Source organism: Symphalangus syndactylus, chromosome 4 (assembly GCF_028878055.3).
Source record: "Symphalangus syndactylus isolate Jambi chromosome 4, NHGRI_mSymSyn1-v2.1_pri, whole genome shotgun sequence".
Classification (NCBI taxonomy): Eukaryota; Metazoa; Chordata; class Mammalia; order Primates; family Hylobatidae; genus Symphalangus; species Symphalangus syndactylus.
Genome location: NC_072426.2, coordinates 157,747,307 through 157,764,659, shown reverse-complemented (window position 1 = coordinate 157,764,659; position 17,353 = coordinate 157,747,307). Strand labels below are relative to the sequence as shown.

Genomic DNA, 17,353 nt, shown 5'->3' with positions numbered 1-17,353 from the left:
CACAAGAGGAACTTAGAGGCCGGGCGCAGTGGCTCACGCCTATAATCTCAGCACTTTGGGAGGCCGAGGCGGGCAGATCACCTGAGGTCAGGAATTAGAGACCAGCCTGACCAACATGGTGAAACCCCATCTCTACTCAAAATACAAAACTAGCCGGGCGTGGTGGTGGGCGCTGGTAATCCCAGCTACTTGGGAGGCTGAGGCAGGAGAATCACTTGAACCCGGGAGGTGGAGGTTGCAGTGAGCTGAGATTGTGCCACTGCACTCCGGCCTAGACAACAAGAGCAAAACTCCATCTCAAAAAAAAAAAGGAATTTAGAAATTAAAATAGAGGAAAGAACAAAGGGGCCAGTCCCTTAAAAAATCCCCCAAACCTCTTTAACAGGAGTTTAGGTTATAATATGAATGTGTGGAGGATACCTTTTGCCTTCATTGATGAAGGACTCCAGCGAGATTGTGCTGATGATATTGTTATACTTGGAATGGACTGGTCCTTCCATTTCCTGGATTTGTCCCTTTATTCTTTTGAGTACAGGCATAAGTCATGTTATTACACTTTGCAGATATTGTGTTTTTCACAAATTGAAGGTCTGGCAACCATGCATGGAGCGTGTATCTGTGCCACGTTTCTATCATCACGTGCTCACTTTGACTCTGTCACATTTTGGTAATTCTTACAATACTTCAAACTCTTCCAGTACTATTATCTCTGTTTCGGTTATCTGTGATAGGTGATCTTTCATGTAGCTGTTGTAACTATTTTGGGGTGCCATGAACCAGGCCCCTATATGGTGGCAAAGTTAGTTGATAAACGTTGTGTGTGTTCCGACTGCTCCCCTGACCAGCCATTTCTCCATCTCTCTCTCTCCTTGGCCCTCCTATTTCTTGAGACTCAACAGTATTAAAATTATGTCAATGAATAGTCCTACAATGGCCTTTTAGTGTTCAAATTAAAGGAAGAGATACATGTTTTTCACTTTCGGTCAAAAGCAAGAAATGATTAGGCTTAATGAGGGAGGCCATGTTGAAAACCGAGACAGGCTGAAAGCTATCTTTCTTGTGCCAAAGTTAGCCAAGTGGTAAATGCAGAGAAAAAGTTCTCAAAGGAAATTGGAAGTGCTACTCCAGTGAAAACACAGCCCTAATTACTATGGATAGTGCCTAGGGGAGTACTGCATGCCCTCTGGGCGTACGATAGATACTATCTGCTGAATTAGAAAGAAGCAAACCAGAAGTGGCTTTATTTTCCCCCATGGACTCCTTTGGACTAATTTTTAAGCCTTGGTTGGAAATCACTGAGTAGCTTCATAATGTGCAGGACAGAAATAAGCTTTATAGTGGTTTACCTTCATTTAGTTTTGGAAGTTTATCTTTGCCTTAGTTTTGGAAGTAACTTCTAGTTTGTAGTTCTCATTTGTGATGAACACATTAAAGACTAGATTAAAAACTTGCCTTTAAGATTGTTCGTACTTATAAGACTTGCCCCTACTTCCATATGCTGAAAATTGACCCCAGAGAGAATACTATAAGGTCGTGAGTTAGCTGGAAAATCATCAGATTAAGTGCATATTGGTAGTTGAATTTAGCAAAGAAATAATCATGATTATACCTTTATTTTTACAGGAAGAGATGATGTAACTAGAGTATGTGTCTACAGGAGTAATAATCGTTTCCAAAGAGTATTTATTTATTTATTTATTTATTTATTTATTTATTTATTTTTTTGAGATAGAGTTTTGCTCTGTTGCCCAGGCTGGAGTGCAGTGGTGCGATCTCGGCTCATTGCAACCTCTGCCTCCCGGGTTCAAGCAATTCTCCTGCCTCAGCCTCCTGAGTAGCTGGGATTACAGGCATGTGCCACTACGCCCAGCTAATTCTTGTAGTTTTTTTTTTTTTTTTTTTTTTTTAAATGGAGTCTTGCTCTGTCGCCCAGGCTGGAGTGCAGTGGTGCAATCTCGGCTCACTGCAAGCTCCGCCTCTCAGGTTCACGCCATTCTCCTGCCTCAGCCTCACGAGTAGCTGGGACTATAGGCGCCCGCCACCACGCCCGGCTAATTTTTTTGTATTTTTTAGTAGAGATGAAGTTTCACCATATTGGCCAGGCTGGTCTCCAACTCCTGACCTTGTGATCTGCCCAGCTTGGCCTCTCAAAGTGCTGGGATTACAGGCGTGAGCCACCACACCTGGCCTATAGAGTTTTTTATCTTGTTTTGTTTTTGAGACAGAGTTTCACTCTTGCTGCCCAGGCTGGAGTGCAATGGCAACATCTTGGCTCACCACAATCCTGGGTTCAAGTGATGCTCCTGCCTCAGCCTCCCAAGTAGCTGGGATTACAGGCATGCACCACCATGCCTGGCTAATTTTGTATTTTTAGTAGAGACGGGGTTTCTCCATGTTGGTCAGGCTGGTCTCGAACTCCTGACCTCAGGTGATCCTCCTGCCTCGGCCTCCCAAAGTGCTGGGATTACAGATGTGAGCCACCGCGCCCAGCCGGGATTTTTTTTTTTTTTTTTTTAATGTGCAGAAGATCAAAGCTACTTGGAAGGAGTGCCTATAATTTGCCAGTAAGCCACAAATTAAGATTTCATCTTATATACCAGCAGAGTAGCTTTAGCTTAGGGGGAGGGTGGGAAGGTTGGGGGGCTTTGAAGATTTAGGGGGACCTTGATAGAGAACTTTATAAGCCTCTTTCTCTTTAATAAAGACTTGTCTTACATCTTGCTGTCATTAAAGGCAGCTGTTTCTAGAATTTCAATCACTTAAGTACACCCACAAAACAAGAATATGGAGATCTTCTTTTCCCTTCAATCTTCTTTTCCCCTCGACTTTAATTTGCCCAGTTATACCTCAGTGTTGTAACAGTACTGTGATACCTGGCACAGTGCTTTAATCTCATGATACCCTCTGTACTGACCTGAAGGAGACCTAAGAGTCCTTTCTCTTTTTGAGTTTGAATCATAGCCTTGATGTGGCTCTCGTTTTATGTCCTCGTTCCTAATGTAAAAGTGCTTAACTGCTTCTTGCTTGTATTGGGTAGCACTGGGATAAGATTTTAACTAGGTATTCTTGAATTACTTTTACAATAAACCAAGTCTATAATATTAAAAAAAAGAAAGAAAGAAAACAAAGCCTTATTGCTGGTATGGAGAAAGTTTAAGTGGTCTGGACAGAAGACCAAGCCAACCATAACATTCTCTTAAGCCAAAGCCTAATCCATAGCAAGGCCCTAATTCTCTTCCATTTTATGAAGGCCGAGAGAGATAAGGAAGCTACAGAAGAAAAGTCTGAAGTTAGCATAGGTTGGTTCATGAGGTTTAAGGAAGGAAGCCATCTCTATGATATAACAGCGCAAGATGAAGCTGCAAGTTCTGATGTAGAAGCTTCAGCAAGTTATCCAGAAGATCTGGCTAAGATCATTGATGAAAGTGGCTATGCTGAACAATGGATTGTCCATGTAGGTGAAATGGCCTTCTATTGGAAGAAGATGCCATCTAGGACTTTGGATAGAGAGGATAAGTCCATGCGTGGCTTCAAAGCTTCAAAGGAGCCAGCCACAGTGGCTCATGCCTGTAATCCCAGCACTCTGGAAGGCCGAAAGGCTGAGGTGGGAGAATTGCTTGAGCTTAGGAGTTTGAGACCAGCCTGGGCAACATGGTGAAACCCTGTCTCTACCAAAAAAAGAAAAAAAAATTAGCCAGGTATGGTGGTGTGTGCCTCTAGTCTCAGCTACTCAGGAGGCTGAGGTGGGGGGATCGCTTGAGCCCAGGAGGTCAAGACTGCAGTGGTCCAAGATCATGCCACTGCAATCCAGCCTAGGCAACAGAGTAAGACTCTATCTAAAAATAATAATAATAATAAAAAAATAAAAATTCAAAGACAGGCTGACTCTCTTGTTAGAAGCCAATGCTCATTTGCCATTCCATAAATCCTAGGGCGCCTTTTAAGAATTATGCTAAATCTACTCTGCCTGTGCTGTATAAATGGAACAACAACACTTGGACGACATCACAGCTGTTTACCACGTGGGTTACTGAGTATTTTAATCCCACCTGTTGAGACCTACTGTTCAGAAAAAAAGATTCTTTTCAAATACTTCAGCTTATTGACATTGTCACTGAAGAGCTCCAATGGAGATAGGGAAATGAATGCTGTTTTCATGCCTGCTAACACAACATCCATTCAGTAGCCCATGGACTGAGGTGTCATTTTGACTTTCAAGTCTTATTATTTGAGAAATATATTTTATAAGGCTGTTGCTGCCATAGATCATGATTCTTTTGATGGATCTGGGCAAAGTAAATTGGAAACCTTCTGGAAAGGATTCACTATTGTAGATATCATTAAGAACATTCATGAATCATGAGGGGAGGTAAAAATTGCAGCATTAATAGGAGTTTGAAAGAAGTTGATTCCAACTCTCATAAATGACTTTGAGGGGTTCAAGACCTTAGCAGAGGAACTAACCACAGTTGTGGTGGAGATAGCAAGAGAACTAGAATTACAAGTGGAGCCTGAAGATGTGAGTGAGTTGCTGCAGTCTTTTTTTTTTTTTTTTTTTTTTTTTGAGATGCAGTTTCACTCTTGTTGCCCAGGTTGGAGTGCAATGGCGCGACCTCAGCTCACTGCAACCTCCGCCTCCTGGGTTCAAGTGATTCTCCTGTCTCAGCCTCCTGAGTAGCTGGGATTACAGGCATGCACCACCACGCCCAGCTAATTTTGTATTTTTAGTAGAGATGGGGTTACTCCACGTTGATCAGGCTGGTCTGAAACTCCCGACCTCAGGTGGTCTGCCCACCTTGGCCTCCCAAAGTGCTGGGATTATAGGCATGAGCCATAGCGCCTGGCCAAATTGCTGCAATCTTAATGGATGAGGAGTTGCTTATTATGAATGAGCAAAGAAAGTGGTTTCGTGAGATGGAATCTACTCCTGGTGAAGATGCTGTGAACATTGTTGAAAGAACAACAAAGGACTTAGAATATTCCATAAACTTAGTTGATAGAGCGGTGGCAGGGTTTGAGAGGATTGATTCCAATTTCGATATAAATTCTACTGTGGGTAAGATGCTATCAAACAGCATAGCACGCTACAGTGAAATCTTTTGTGAAAGGAAGAGTCAATCAATACGGCAAACTTCACTGTCATCTTATTTTAATAAATTGCCACATTCATTCCAGCCTTCAGCAGCCGTCACCCCGATCAGTCAGTAGCCGTCAACGCTGAGGCAGGACCGTCCAGCAGCAAAACAATTATGGCTGAAGCCCCAGATGATAGTCAGCATTTTTTGGCCATCAAGTCTTTTCAAAGTAAGGTATGTACATTATGTTTTAGACTATTGCACTCTTAATTGACTACAATGGTGTAAACATAACTTTTTTTTTTTTTTGAGATGGAGTCTCTGTCACCCAGGTTGGAGTGCGGTGGCGCGATCTTGGCTCACTGCAACCTCTGCCTCCCAGGTTCAAACAATTCTCCTGCCTCAGCCTTATGAATAGCTGGGACTACAGGTGCGCACCACCATGTTTTGTATTTTTGGTAGAGATGGAGTTTCACCATGTTGGCCAGGCTGGTCTCGAACTTCTGACCTCAGGTGATCTGCCTGCCTCGGCCTCCTAAAGCGCTGGGATTACAGGCGTGAGCCACTGCGCCCAGCAACATAACTTTTATATGAACCAGAAAGCAAAAAATTTCATGTGACTTGCTCTATTGTGATGACCTAGAACCAAACATGTAATATCTCCAAGGTATGCCTTTACCCCTAAAAGCAGAGCTGGAGTACGGACTTGGGTGTGGGTGGTTTATTTGGGAAGTGATCCCAAGAAGTAAGAGTGAGAAGTGGGGGAGAGTGAGGCAGGCGAGAAGGAAAAGCCAAAATAGTGGCATGCTATTGAGGCTGCTGCCATGGACTGTTTTCTGCAGGGTCTTCTGAGAGGCTCATGAAAGTTATCCAGAACTGTCCACCTGAAACAGGAGCCTCGAGCATTTGCCCACCTGTCCACACTGTTTGAGGTCTTCCCCTGAGGCTGTTAACCTGCAAGTAACTGTTCCTGGGCTGTATTTGTGCTCAGGCAAAAATCCTACAATAATGGATTTGCCCTGGGGCAGAAAGTGTAGCTTGAGTTTGCTGGCAGCACAAGGGAAGCCTGCGCTTCCAAGGAGCTCCCCACAGTGGCTGAGACTGAATGACAGGTGCACTGAGAAGACATGAGGCAGGTGCCACTGCACTGAGCAAACGGAGCCATCCATCTCAGCCAGAGGACCCGTGCCCTGAATCCTGCGCCTGAGAAGGTGCCTCTCTGGCCCTCCACGGACTGTACCCCGGTCCACCCAGAGATCTCACCCTCATTTCTAGGCCACACTCCGGGCACTCAGGCCCCTGGCCAAACGTGCCTGAGCCTGCACTGCCTCTTCCCTGGGTCCATTTCAAAGGACAAACTGTGCTTGTCCAAATGGTGCCCAAGGCTGTGCTGTCTGAAGGGGTGAGAATTGTGCATGGAGCTTGCATGGGGTCTAGGGAGTCCACACAGGGGTATGCCAGGCTTCTCAAGTGAGGGCAGGGCTATCTACAATGAAAGGGAAAAGAGTGGCCTGGGGCTGAGGATCAGCTCTCCCACATTCCTGTGCAGAGCATCAAGGAGTCTGAGAATTCTACACTCGACTTTGACCTTGTAGGTTATTATGGAGGTTTATTTATCAAAGTAGGAGAACAGAACATACTTAGCTCTTTGTTAGCTTGATTTATAACTCGTAATTATTAGACATAATGCAAATGTGGGCTGGAATTCATGTTCTGATTTTTGTGGCCTTGAGCTAAGGTAAAGGGACCAGGGAAATGGGCTTTATATGCTTGGATGGCTGCAGAGAATCCCCGACTTCATTAGCTTCTGTGACGACTCAAGGTTGTTACTAAAATCAACTGTGTATTATCTCTAAAAACCGAGGGATATTATTTAGGTCAGCAATTAGAAGGCATTAGACTCAAAATATCTATGAGTCAAAGGATATGAATGACTAAAAGCGGGAGGATTATTACCTCAAGGGGTGGAGGGTTGGACCTCAGGATATGACCTGTGAGATCCTTCCTGCTGGCTCAGTGCTGGCTGAACGTGGGGACGGAGAGTGCCAGGAACAACACATATCTGGGACAGGAGGGAATCCGGGGAGGAAGGCAAAGAGAAACAGGCCCTTTTTTGTTTGTATTGATACATGACAATTGTACATATTTGTAGGGTACACATGATATTTTGATACATGCATAAAATGTGTAGTGATCAAATCAGGATAATTTGCATATCCATTACCTCAAACATTTATCATTTATTTGTGTTGGGAACATTCCAAATCTTTCTTCTAGCCATTTTGAAATATATAATAAGTTATTGTTAAGGATCGTCACCCTACTGTGCTGTTGAACACTAGAACTTCTTCTGTTCCTTCCATCTAACTGTATTTTTGTGCCCATTAACCAACTTCTGGGAAGGGTAAGGGGGTAGGGGGATGAAAAGGGCCCTTTTTAAGGCAAAGATAATCTTACGAGAAGGGAAGAAATTTTAGGAGGAAAAAAGAAAGGTGGACCATGGGCTTAGAGCGGGCACTACAGAAATTGAATGGCGAAGAGAAAAAAACAACTTAGCAATGTGAAACTACATCTCAGTGTCATTCCTTTCACAGGTCCAATGTCTGATATTCTTTTGAGAAGCTGGATATGAAGTAGGACTCTTTCTTTGAGTCATATATTTTTATGGTTATGATTATTATATTGAATGGTAGTTGACAATTATTGAGGACAATTATTGAGCTTTGACAAGCTCTCTTCAAAGGACTTTACATGGTTTTCTCCACTTCTCATTGTTAGTTATTCTTATTATTCCCATTTTGTAGATGAGGGATGCACAGGCAGCAAGCCTATATGGAGGCAGAGAGCAGCTAAGTAACCTGACCATGGCCCAACAGCAAACAAATGATGGGGCCACATGCAAATCCAGGCAGAACCCTTCTATTATATGAAGCTCAATGTTTTCTTGTTTTCATCTTGTTCTGAATACACCTATTTGCAAATGGGTTTTGAAGCTACTTTAAAACTTTTTGTGGCCAGGTGCTGTGGCTGACGCCTGTAATCCCAGCATTTTGGGAGGCCGAGGTGGGCGGACCGCCTGAGGTCAGGAGTTAGACACCATCCTGACCAACGTGGTGAAACCCTGTCTCTACTAAAAATACAGAAAATTAGCCAGGCGTGGTGGCGTGCACCTGTAATCGCAGCTGCTCAGGAGGCTGAGGCAGGAGAATCGCTTGAACCCGGGAGAGGAAGGTTGTGGTGAGCCGAGATCGTGTCACTGCACTTCAGCCTGGGCGACAGAGCGAGACTCTGTCTCAAAATAAATAAATAAATAAATAAACTTTTTGTTTACTTTCAAGATTTCAGAGCTTAGCTGTTGAATAAGGGGTGAGAGAATTCAGCAAGCATTTGGTGAGGACCCACAGCACTGGGGGACACCTAAAGACAACACAAGGAACAGGCAGGAGTTTATGCATATTTAAGTCACTGGACAGATTACAACATAAGGCAGAAAGTGGCAAGTGTTTTAAGAGAAGAGGTACAAAGTGCTGTGGGAATGCTAAAGTGGGGAAGATTATATCCTGGGGTTGTGGAAGGATCAGAGGAGTTTCAGGGAAAAAGTTGCATTGCACTATGGGTCTTGAAAGATGGATATGGTTTTAAATGTTGAAGATTGGATTTTGAGCTCCTGGCTATGTCTGTAGATTGTATTCATACGTATTTTTATGTCTACTGATTTATTCTTAGTGCATTTTTTTTTTTTTTTGAGATGGAGTCTCGTTCTGTCGCCTAGGCTAGAGTGCAGTTGTGCGATCTCGGTTCACTGCAACCTCCGCCTCCCAGGTTCAAGCGATTCTCCTGCCTCAGCCCCCGAGTAGCTGGGATTACAGGCACCTGCCACCACGCCTGGCTACTTTTTTGTATTTTTAATACAGTCGGGGTTTCACCGTGTTAGCCAGGATGGTCTCGATCTCCTGACCTCGTGATCCACCCGCCTCGGCCTCCCAAAGTGCTTGGATTACAGGCCTGAGCTACTGTGTCCAGCCCGTGCATTTTTTAAGTTAAAGTATTTATTGAGCATCTACTGTATATCATGTGCTGAGATAGGCACCAGGGGTGCAGGGAACATATGGCACAGTCTCTACCCTCAATAATTTTCACTCTCATACATATGTATTAGGAAATCAATATGTATATGGATATAAGATAGTATGATAGACATTGCAACAAATAATTATATGCTGTAAACCTATTTCATAGGATTTTAGACTTAAAGTACTTTCATCCTATTTCCAAAAAATACCTACTGCATAACCTTAAAGGAATTCTCAGTTTGAAATCATATAAACTGCAGTAGCATCTGCTGGTGAAATACCACTTTGTATCTATTAGAATAGTCCAAACAATAGGGAGAGAAGTGTATTATTAGAGCTGTAAAAGGTATTGTCCAGAAATCTCTGAAGACAAGAGGAAGTTCTATGGTAGGTTAATAAGATGACATCTAAACTGTTCTCTTAAAGCTATTGAAGTTCCACGAATATCTCACAGCACAAAGCTCAAGTGTATGCCAACAACTCCTCATGCCACAAGATGTGACACTCTACCAACCTCTTTTTGCAAAAGTTTCCAATTCTGTCTCTCATAAGACTACTTTTTATACCCACATATTCCCAATTTTATAGTGCAAGCAAAGACAAGATGGGAAGGGGGCTTCCATTTGTTGATGCCAGCTGCTCTGTGGATCAGGCCCTGCCCATGCATCCGTATTGGTTCTCTTTTATCCCCACATCAGCCATAACATGTAAGCGTTAACATCCATTATACAGATGAGGAAATTGAAACTCTAAGAGAATATGCAATCTACCCAGAGTCACGCAGCTTGTATATGTAAGAGTTGGAATGAAAATCCAATCTGTATGAGTCCCAAGTCCCCTTCCACCATATGATTTCCATGTCATTTTGCAATCAGTCATCCTGACTGGGATATGTCTGCCCTAAAAGATAGTAAGCAGGAATACTTGCCTCTATACCTTAACCTAAAATCCATGGGTTTGCTTTTTGTATTTGGAGGTGTCATAACATTACAAAATTTGATTTTATTTGAATAGTGAGTATTATACTACTCAGTCTAGAGATTTGTGACATTCCAGTCTAAACTGGGTGATAGCAATGAAGCTTCTTCGAGGTGACCAGTATGATTAATAAAGTAGAAATAAGTTGAATTGCTATGGAGTTGCTACTTCTGAATTTAAAGCTAGTTGAGATTAAGTATATGTTCAAAAAGATCTCTAGGGGTGTGTGTTCAAGACCAGGGCCAGAGGTGCAGGTGGCGCCGGGAAGAGAGAGAATGTCTTTTCAGGGCGGAGGTCGTGGAGGCTTTGATCGAGGTGGTGGAGGTGGCGGTTTCAACCACGGCAGCAGCAGCAACCACATCTGAGGTGGAGGCGGTGGAAATATCAGGGGTGGCGACGGGAGGATTTGGACGAGGGGGTGGCCACAGAGGCTTTAACAAAGGCCAAGGCCAAGGACCTCCAGAACGTGTAGTCTTATTAGGAGAGTTCCGGCATCCCTGTGAAGATGACATAGTTTGTAAACGTACTACAGATGAAAATAAGGGGCCTTATTTCAATGCTCCTATTTACTTAGAAAACAAAGAACAAATTGGAAAAGCGGATGAAATATTTGGACAACTTAGAGATTTTTATTTTTCCGTTAAAATGTCAGAAAACGGGAAGGCTTCATCCTTTAAAAAACTCTAGAAGTTTTATATAGACCCATATAAGCTGCTGCCACGGCAGAGGTTTTTACCTCGACCTCCGGGTGAGAAAGGACCTCCAAGATGTGGTGGCAGGGGAGGCCGAGGAGGGAGAAAGGGAGGTGGCAGAGGTGGTGGCAGAAGTGGTGGTTTTAGAGGTGGAAGAGGAGGTGGAGGTGGGGGCTTCAGAGGAGGAAGAGGAGGTAGTGGTTTCAGAGGGAGAGGACGTTAAGTAAAACAGTTGACAGACATCACCAGTTGCCTTCTGTATTAACCTGTGTGATCTGTTTCTACTATGGATTGGAAACTTGTTTCTCAAACAAGTCTTGAAGATCTTGGTCATTTTATGACAATGGATCTAAAATGTTAGCATCATGAAAAGTGCCACGGAATAGTGAATTTTGCTCTAAAAGAGTGTGAACAAGTCTTTCTAATGTTTTGTACAGTGCCTGGCACTCTGTGGGTGCTTAATAAATGGACAGGAGTTTTCATTAGGAGCATATTTGAATATTGAATTTTTATATATATATATATATATATATATATATATATATATATTTTTTTTTTTTTTTTTTTTTTTTTGAGACAGAGTCTCGCTCTGTCGCCCAGGCTGGAGTGCAGTGGCGCGATCTCGGCTCACTGCAACCTCTGCCTCCCGGGTTCAAGCAATTCTCCTGCCTCAGCCTCCTGAGTAGCTGGGATTACAGGCACCCGCCACCACGCCCAGCTGATTTTTATATTTTTAGTAGAGATGGGTTTTCACCATTTTGGTCAGGCTGGTCTCAAACCCCTGACCTCGTGATCCACCCGCCTCGGCCTCCCAAATTGCTGGGATTACAGGAGTGAGCCACCGTACCGGGCCTGAATTTTTAAAATAAAGTGTTTTATTCCCTTAAAAAAAAAGATCTCTATAATCTTCACTTGAATAATACAAACATTTTTTATTTTTTTACATATTTATTTATGGAACATAGTTGTAATTTTAAAACAGAATTTTTGCAAATTGTATTAAAATATATTAAAAACATACTACACTATGATCCAATGGAGTTTTTCACAGTAACTCAGTGTTAGTTTAAAATGTGAAATTCAATCAACGTAATTCACCATATAATACAGTATGTATGTCAGTATAATGTATATTGAAAATGGAAAGAAGTAAATTTATCTTTGTTTTTTAATAAGATGAAATTAAAATTTTAATTAATTTTGCCAGGTGCAGTGGCTCATGCCTGTAATCCCAGCACTTTGGGAGGCTGAGGCAGGCGGATCACGAGGTCAGGAGTTCAAGACCAGACTGGCCAATATGGCATACCCCATCTCTACTAAAAATACAAAAATTAGCCGGGCGTGGTGGCAGGCACCTGTAATCGCAGCTACTCGGGAGGCTGAGGCAGGAGAATCGCTTGAACCTGGGAGGCAGAGGTTGCAGTGAGCCGAGATCATGCCATTGCACTCTAGCCTGGGCGATAAGAGCAAGACTCCGTCTCAAAAAGAAAAAAAGAATTAATGAATTTCAATGTTTATTTTAGATTCGGGAGGGTACCTATGCAGATTTATTACACTGGTGTATTGTGTGATGCTGAGAGTTGGGGTACGAATGATCCCATCGCCCAGGTAGCGGGCATAGCACCCGATAGTTTTTTAACCCCTGCCCCCCTCTCCCTCCCTTCCCCTCTAGTAGTCCCCAGTGTCTATTGTTGCTAACTTTATGTCCTTGAGTACCCACGCATAAGTGAGTACATGCAGTATTTGGTTTTCTCTTCCTGTGTTAGTTCACTTAGGATGGTGTCCTCTAGCTGCCCCAATGTTGCTACAGAGGACATGATTCTTTCTTTTTGTGGTTGCATAGTATTCCATGGTGTATATGGGCCACAATTTTATTTTCCCAGTCCACTGTTGATGGGCATTTAGGTTGATTTCATGTCTTTGCTATTGTGAATAGTGCTGCGATGAACATACCAGTGCATGTGTCTTTTTGGCAGAATGGTTTATTTTCCTTTGGATATATATGCAGTAATGGGATTGCTGAGTCAAATGGTAGTTCTGTTTTGAGTTCTTTGGAAAGTCTGAAAACAGCTTTCCACAGTGGCTGAACTAATTTACCATTCCTACCAGCAGTGCATAAGTGTTCCCCTTTCTCCTCAGCCTCACCAGCCTCTGTTATTTTTTGACTTTTTTTTTTTTTTTTTTTGAGACAGAGTCTTGCTCTGTCGCCCAGGCTGGAGTGCAGTGGCACAATCTTGGCTCACTGCAACCTCCGCCTCCTGGGTTCAAGCGATTCTCCTGCCTCAGCCTCCCAAGTAGCTAGGACTACAGGTGCATGCCACCACGCCCGGCTAATATTTTGTTTTTTTTTTAGTAGAGACGGGGTTTCACCATGTTAGCCAGGATGGTCTCGATCTCCTGACCTCATGATCCACCTGCCTCTGCCTCCCAAAGTGCTGGGATTACAGGCGTGAGCCACTGCACCCGGCCTATTTTTTGACTTTTTAATAATAGTCATTGTGGCTGATGTGAGATGGTATCTCATTGTAGTTTGGATTTGCATATCTCTGATGGCTAGTGATATTGAGCATTTCCATGTTTGTTGACTTCTTGTATGTGTTCTTTTGAGAAGTGTCTCTGCATGTCTTTTGCCTCCTTTTTAATGGGGTTGTTTTTTGCTTGTTGAATTTAGTTCCCTATAGATTTGGATATTAGACCTTCATCAGATGCATAGTTTGTGAATATTTTCTCCCATTCTGTAGGTTGTCTGTTTACTCTGTTGATAGTTTCTCTTGCTGTGCAGAAGCTCTTTAGTTACGTCCTGGCCAGGCATGGTGGCTCATGCCTGTAATCCCAGCACTTTGGAAGGCAGACGTGAGGGGAATGTTTGAGCCCAGGAGTCTGGGACCTGCCTAGGCAACATAGTGAAACCTCATCTCTAAAAAGAAAAAAAATTAGCCAGACGTGGTGGTGTGCACCTGTAGGGGGGCAAATCACTTGAGCCCAGGAGGCGGAGATTGCAGTGAGCTGAGATTGTGCCACTGCACTTCAGCCTGGGAGATAGCATGAGACTCTACCCTGCCCTAAAAAGTTTTAATTAGGTCCCACTTACCAATTTTTGTTTTTGTGGCAATTGCTTTTGAGGACTTAGTCATAAATTCTTCTGCAAGGCTGATGTCCAGAATGGTATTTCCTAGGTTTTCTTGAATTCTTATAGCTTGAGGTTTACGTTTAAATAATTAATCCATTTTGAGTTAATTTTTTAATATAGTGAAAGGTAGGGGTCCTATTTCATTCTTCTGCATATGACTGGCCAGTTGTCCCAGCACCATTTATTGAATAGGGAGTCCTTTCCTCAGTGCTTATTTTTGTTGACTTTGTCAAAGATCAGATGGCTGTAGGTGTGTGGATTTATTTCTGGGCTCTTTATGCTGTTCCACTGGTCTCTGTTTGCACCAGAACCATGCTGTTTTGGGTACTGTAGGCTTATAGTATAGTTTGAAGTCGAGTAATGTAATGCTTCCAGCTTTGTTCTTTTTGCTTAGGATTGCTTTGGCTAGCTGGGCTCTTTTTTGGTTCCATATGAATTTTAAAATAGCTTCTGCTAACTCTGTGAAAAATGACATTGGTAGTTTGATAGGAATAGCATTGAATTTGTAAATTGCTTTGGGCAGTATGGCCATTTTAATGATATTGATCCTTCCAATCCATGGGCATGGCATGCTTTTTCATTTGGCAAACATTTTTTACATCAAACAATGTGTGATATAGATGTTTACATATGAGCAAATAAAACCCACCCTAAAATGCTAAGGTCATTTTCTCCGCTATCTCTTGAGAAAAAAAAAGAAAAAGATATTGAATAGCAACTGTATGTATTAGGCAACCAGTATCAAGTAGATAAGATTTTCAAAGATGAATCAATCATAAACCTGCCTACAGCACAGATTAGCAATTAGTGTATTCAGACTCATCTACTTTTTTTTTTTTTTTTTTTTGAGACAGGGTCTCACTCTGTTGCCCAGGCTGGAGTGTAGTGGCATGATCATGGCTCACTGTAACCTTGACCTCCCAGGCTCAAGTGATCTTCCTGCCTTAGCCTTCTGAGACCACAGTGCCTGACGGTCTAAAATGAGCCTGCAGTATCACTGTGTCTTAACTCAAGTAAATTTCAGAAAGGGGTCAAACCCTTGTTTAAAGATAAATGTAAGCTGGATGTGGAGGCACATGTCTGTAGTCCCAGCTACTCAGGAAGCTGAAGGGGGAGGATCCCTTGAGCTCAGGAGTTTAAGACCAGCCTGGCCACCACCACACCTGGCTAATTAAAAAAATTGTTTTTTTGTAGAGACAGAGTCTTCTTAACGTTGCCCAGGCCAATGCATCTCCATTTTGACACAAAGACTAAGGACTATGTAAAAGGAATAGTGTTTTTCACTGAATCTGATCTGGAAGTCAGAAGACTCAAGTTCCATGAACAGTTTGTTTATTCTCCACATTCTTCCCCAAAATCCCTAATATTATACTGTTCAATTTGTTTTTAACAGTGTGACTTTGGGGAAAAAATTATACATCTTAGGTTTTCTACCTGTAAAAAATCAGTACCATACTTATTTTTTTCCTTCCTAAAAATATTGTAAATGCAGCAAAAATTCCTGGTAGACTCACTTGCATGCAATGTGATTTATTATTTTTGTTGTTGTTTCTTTGCTTTTTGTCAAAACCGTACAGCCAACCTTCATGCTCTTCTCCCATCTCATGCTTTATTTTTGCCTTCTCCAGAGGGCTTGACTCTGTTTAAAGAAAAACAAACCCCAGTTGAATTTTTATAGAATAGAGGAGCTGTGGGAAAGAAACAGGTGGGAGAGATATGGGGTTAAACGCAGGGTCAGGAGAAGACAGGTCAGAGGTTTGGATTTTGACCCTCTATAAAGGCTCATGTGGCTAATTTATGGAAATGTGGCTGAAACTCTCAACTAGAAACTTGCATGGTTTACTAGGCTGGTACCATCTCCCTCAGTTCCCACCATGCTGGCTACAAGGAAGTTTTGCTAGAAGGAAAAAACAAAAATCAAATTACACAATTATAAATCACAGATGAGCTACAACAGATTGATTTTAGTGAATTTCATGGCTTCCAGGTGTTGTCACTTAAATAACATGATGAATGCTCTTCATACCAAGGGTCTCACTCTCCCTGCCACTCAGTATCTCCATCACCATCACTTCTGCCCAGGTGGCCGCATTCCAGTTCCCGGCTCATCACAGAGCCTGGCGCCCTCCACTGGTGAAGCCACCCCTCTCCTGGTCTGGGCTTTGGAGTGGAAGACTTGTGTACCTGTCAGGAGCACTCAACCCATGAGCAGCAGATCTGAGTAGAAGCCAGATGGCTCTTCTGAACCACATTGGAGACTTAACTTGCAATAAGCTCATGTCAGGCAGTGCATCCTGTCCTCAGTGGAAATATTTCTCATCTCTCCAGGGGACTGGCCAGGTAATAAAGCCCTGGGAGGCAATGATCAAATTATCTAGAGACCCTCAGAGGGGAACAGAAATCACTGATGATTTTCCTGCCATCTCCTATCCCAGGTGAAACTGTGTGATTGTGAAGCAGCAAAAAGTCTAGGCACCTTGGGAGCAGGCTTCACTTCTCCAAGGTCAGCACAGGGAGGGGGTGGTCTGGTCAGCAGGAATGACCAGGAGATATACAGTGAAGGGACCAGACATGAGGGGAGACATGTCTTTGATGACTGTCTACCCAGCATCTGTGTCTTCACATAAGGAGGGCACAGGGCTGGGAAGAAATTCAGTGATTCAGCCCCAGGAGGAGGCCTTGCTCTGTCCTAGGCCCCAAGAGGGCAAGATTTGCCCTGTTGAATCTCTGGAGGAGTTGGTAGGAAGGTATGAGTGCCTGTCTTGAACTTGCACCCAGAGCAACCCCCCCTGATCAGCAGAGGGTAAACTAACTTGAATTACACTTGAATTTCTTAGGAGATCAGGTCACAAAGGGCAAATAGTGGTCCAGAGACCAAAGTGTCTGATGGTCTAAAATGAGACTGCAATATCACTAGGGTTCATGTCTTAACATAAATAAATTTCAGAAAGGGGTCATACCCTTGTTTAAAGATAAGTGTAAGCTGGGTGTGGAGGCACATGTGTGTAGTCCCAGCTACTCAGGAGGCTGAGATGGGAAGATCCCTTGAGCTCAGGAGTTCAAGACTAGCCTGGGCAACATAGGAAGATCCTATCTCCATTTTTTTTTTAAAGGATAAACTTAAGCATATTAGAATTTTAAAGAGTTTATTTGAACAGACAGAGATTTATGGATCAGGCAGCTCCAAACTGAAAGTGGTTGGAGGATACATTGGAGGTGTTTGTAGGGGAAGGCTTTTATAGGGTGAATGTAGAAGTAGAGTAGAGAAACTATTTGGTGAAAATTTGGGCAGTTGCATTATTTGAACTATCCTGGTGGAAGGCCTCTCATTACACAGGTAATACTCAGCCAGACACTTGTGACGGGCTAAGCTTGTTTCATTTTGTCTGTGTAGGAACCCAGGTG

General features: G+C 42.9%; 1 long non-coding RNA gene and 1 pseudogene across 1 annotated transcript in view; both read left to right on the top strand.

Moving 5' to 3' along the window:
* The window catches only part of LOC129481309 (uncharacterized), a 65,646-nt gene that overhangs the window by 22,051 nt on the left and 26,242 nt on the right, over positions 1-17,353 (top strand). The window lies entirely within an intron of this gene.
* On the top strand, positions 10,402-11,097 carry LOC129481305 (H/ACA ribonucleoprotein complex subunit 1-like; annotated as a pseudogene).